The following is a 4486-nucleotide window of genomic DNA, read 5'->3' as shown; positions in this document are numbered from 1 at the left end:
TAAGAAACATGAGAAAGATTTCAAGGTGTTTACTTGGTCTCCAAATTCCCAATATCTCAGTCCAGTTGAGCATCTGTGGGATGCGCTGGACAAAAAAAATTCTAATCCATGGAGGCCCCATTTCAGGACTTAAAGGATTTGCTGCTAACGTCTGGGTGCCAGATACCAGAGCACACCTTCAGAGGTCTTGTGGAGTCCATGTCTTGACAGGTTAGAATTGTTTTGGTGGCACAAGTCCGACCTACATGATATTATGCAGGTGTTATAATGTTATGGCTGATCAGTGTAAACTGTACACAAATAATAGGGTTGATGCCATATCAAAAAAGACCACCACCACAGTTTGTCATCTTACTTGGTATGTAGCCATATTCATTGGTTAATAATTAATTGTCTCTTTTTTTAACACCTTGTACAAGAGTAACCTTTGCAGTAGTTTGCAAATGCAGTGTGAAATATCACATGTATCCCATTTCTATTCCAATTTTCAAAATTATTGTATGCAGATATTTAAAATTAACTTAGAAACTTTACTCACAACTTGCTGATAATCTGGGGATGACATGTTTATCTACTACAACTCCAACAATGATTTGAAAAAAAAAAAACTACAGAGAATCATGTGGCTTAGACCAACAACCTCAGAACAGCATAAGGCACGTGGTTCTGCCATACACTACACATGATGTAGACGTGTTTTCAGGTTCACAGTGCAACAGTTGTTCTCAAAGGATCTGAGTGGTTTGAACTGGACTTTTCATACAGCTATTCAAACACAGCTTGTTCTCATGCAGAAGGTGAGAAAGTATGCTGTTATGTACATAGTGCCAAAAGTGATGAGCACAATAGTTTAATTAGTGAGCAGGATTCCTTCTGGTCTCATGCAGATTTCATGTAAAAATATACACCCACACTTTTTCCTGCTCAAACCTCATCTCTCATTTGGCTGGTGCAGTGCTATTAGATGTGCAAGTTATAATTTCTTTGATTGTTGTACCAGAGTTCATGCTTTGTCTGAAAGCCATAATCTGCAGCTTTGTTTTAACATAAATGATTGCTAGTTACTTATTTGGCCATTTCTGCTCACATACAGTATATACAGACAGTAATCCAATTATTATTTAAAAAAAAAAGTTAGGTTGGATGGTAAGTTCAAGCATGGAGGGACAGGAGTATAGCTTTGACTATTTGTTTATTAGTTAGATTTTTTTCAAAAGTCTAGTGAGCATCTTGAGCATGTCGCCAAATCAAGTTCATGGCCAATCTTGCAGTGGGAGGTCCACTTATTGCTGCTCCTGTTGGGGGAAGCCCAGCTTGCAGCTCACCAGCTCCCAGCACTTCTGCATGCTGGCAAACAGTGAGATTGGCCACCCGTTCACCTTTGTCCAACAGCTCTGAGACACCTACTGATGGTGGCTGCTGACAGAAGAGCATGGCACCAATGACATTATCCACCAAGTGGTACTGGAGTAGTTCGCTGTTTGGCTACCAGAAAGAGTGTTGGCCTGGGTCGAGTGCTGCCACATGGTGTCACTGGAAGAGGCAGTCCGGCTGGTGGAGGACCATCTGGTGGCATTTCCAGGAGCAGGCAGTCCACCCCTCCACTCTCTGCAGGGATTTCCTTTCGGAATTTCTCATTGGAGCAGTTGCACAATGAAACCCTAAGGCACGCTTTTGACCAAGTGAGAGTAATCAATGGTCAAAACCTCCAGCCTAATGTTGGGTAATCTAGGAGTCGCACAGTGATTGGAGCAGTCTGGTGGTTTTGGTTCTGTGTGGACTTTAGAAAAGTAAATGTAGTGTCTAAATTTGATACATATCTAATGCCTTGCATTGATGGTCTGCACAATTGGTTGGGCACAGCTTGCTTTTATTCGACACTGGATTTGACTAAGGGATATTGGTAGATATCCTTGACTCCAATATCCTGAGAAAAAAAAAACCCTGCCTCTTCCACTCCATTTGAGTTACACCAGTTTGCTACCCTTCTGTTTAGTTTATTTGGAGCCCCAATGATATTTCAATGTCTCATGTCTAATGAACAGAATCCTCTGCATCCCCAAAGTGATAAGAATGCAGAGACCACGGCCTACCCAAGACCAAAAAGGAGTTGAGGTAGTTCCTGAGGCTGGCTATTACAGGAGGTTTGAAACTAATTTTTTGGATGTCACCAGTCTGCTGACTGACCTCACTAAAAAGGGGGCACCAGACCCGGTCCAGTGGACAGAACCTTGCAAACGGGCTTTTGCTCAGGTTAAAGTAGTTTTGTGTGGGGGCCCACTGTTGCAGTCACCTGACTTTGCTGTCCCTTTTGTCTTGTAGACTGACACATCAGGAAGAGGGCTGGGGGCCCTTTTGTCCCAGGTGGTGGAGGAGGAGGAGTGCCCCACACTATACATCATCCACAAGCTTTCAGTGCAAGAGACAGAGTACAGCATGATAGAAAAGGGGTGTCTGGCCATCAAATGGGTGCTCTTCACTCTCCGATACTATCTGCTGAGATACCCTTTCACTCTCTGTTCCTGCCACCACAAGTGGCAGAGCTCTGCTCCAGTGGCTCCACTGCATGAAGAATGCCAATGCGTGGATCACATGTTGGTATCTGGCTCTTCAGCCCTTTGAGTTCGAGGTGGTCCACAGGCCAGGGGATGGCACAGATGGTGGTGGCAGATTACCTCACTCGCCAGCAGATAACATGATGAGTTTCACCTGTGTCTGATTACTGGCAGTTTATTTATGTGTGTCTCTTGTGTTTTTGCAGAGAGAAGCCAATGATCAGAGGGGGAGCTGAGCAACCCAGCACTATGCACACATGTTTGCCTAGATAAAGTCACTAAAAAAGCAAAAGTAAACTGAGAATAAACACACCGTGTGTTGTCGCAAACCTTTCTCCCAGTTCCTTGAGCTGCTAGAGTGCTACACACTCTAGTAACTCTTATATGTTGTATTAGTGTACACAAATATGAAAAGTAAATGTACACACAGTGTACAGTTGCAGTGTTGTTTCCATTCAAAGCAATAGGGATTTAATCTTGTTTGTTGCTGCTCAGTGTCATGCAATCCATTTCAGTTATGGATGATGAAAATCTGATGATGCAATTGCAATCTATGTATTTCATGCAAAAGAGACAACAGTAGGCTACACTAGGCTTCTATGCATATTGGATATTGACATTACACAATGCTGGTTGAAATGCATAAATCTCCTAAATTTAGGATCATCCATGTTAATAGAGGACACCAATGCCACAGGAACATCAACTCAGACTCATGCAGTGCAAGGCTTGTTCTCCATCCCATATCAACTGTTGACGCTTCTTATATTTGACTATTTAGAAATTTTAGTGTTACTGCAGAGCGCATTTGGATACACAAGGTAAATAGTCTCCATGAGGTACATATTGTGCAAGAGCATTGTGTAATGTACTGTAGTAAATTACAATGCAATAAACGTGGGGTAAATGCTTGAACCCCCCAAAAAAACAAACAAACAAGCAAACAAACAAACAAACCTCAGCATAACTTGAGAGTGCACATACATTTTTATGCATAAGCAAAGCAATGTCACATGCAAACAGGATCAATTTAAGTGAGTACATGGACTTGTATGCAAAAAAATATACAATTGTGTGGATATTGGCAGTGGCTCCATAATAATTGAAGCTTAGCTCTATTTTTGCAAAGATGGGACATGTGAGTTGAATCCATCATTTGGTTCAGTCCATGTAACATTTTCCAGGCCCATACCTCATGGTTATAAGAATGCAAGAGGGATATTTGTTTACATATACATACAGTGCTCAGTGTAAATGAGTACACCCCCTTTGAAAAGTAACATTTTAAACAATACCTCAATGAACACAAACAATTTCCAAAATGTTGACAAGACAACATTTAATATAACATCTGTTTAACTTATAACGTGAAAGTAAGGTTAATAATATAAACTTAGATTACACATTTTTTCAGTTTCCCTCAAATTAGGGTGGTGCAAAAATGAGTACACCCCACAACAAAAACTACTACATCTAGTACTTTGTATGGCCTCCATGATTTTTAATGACAGCGCCAAATCTTCTAGGCATGGAATGAACAAGTTGGCGACATTTTGCAACATCAATCTTTTTCCATTCTTCAACAGTGACCTCTTTTAGTGACTGGATGCTGGATGGAGAGTGATGCTCAACTTGTCTCTTCAGAATTCCCCATAGGTGTTCAATTGGGTTCAGATCAGGAGACATACTTGGCCACTGAATCACTTTCACCCTGTTCTTCTTCAGAAATCCAACAGACACCTTAGATGTGTGTTTAGTCATGTTGGAAAAGTGCACGATGACCAAGGGCACAGAGTGATGGTAGCATCTTCTCTTTCAGTATAGAGCAATACATTTGTGAATTCATGATGCCATCAATGAAATGCACCTCCCCGACACCAGCAGCACTCATGCAGCCCCACATAAGGACACTGCCACCACCATGTTTCACT

The sequence above is a fragment of the Neoarius graeffei genome, chromosome 3 (genome assembly GCF_027579695.1).
Source record: "Neoarius graeffei isolate fNeoGra1 chromosome 3, fNeoGra1.pri, whole genome shotgun sequence".
NCBI lineage: Eukaryota > Metazoa > Chordata > Actinopteri > Siluriformes > Ariidae > Neoarius > Neoarius graeffei.
Note: the sequence above shows the minus strand (reverse complement) of the source record.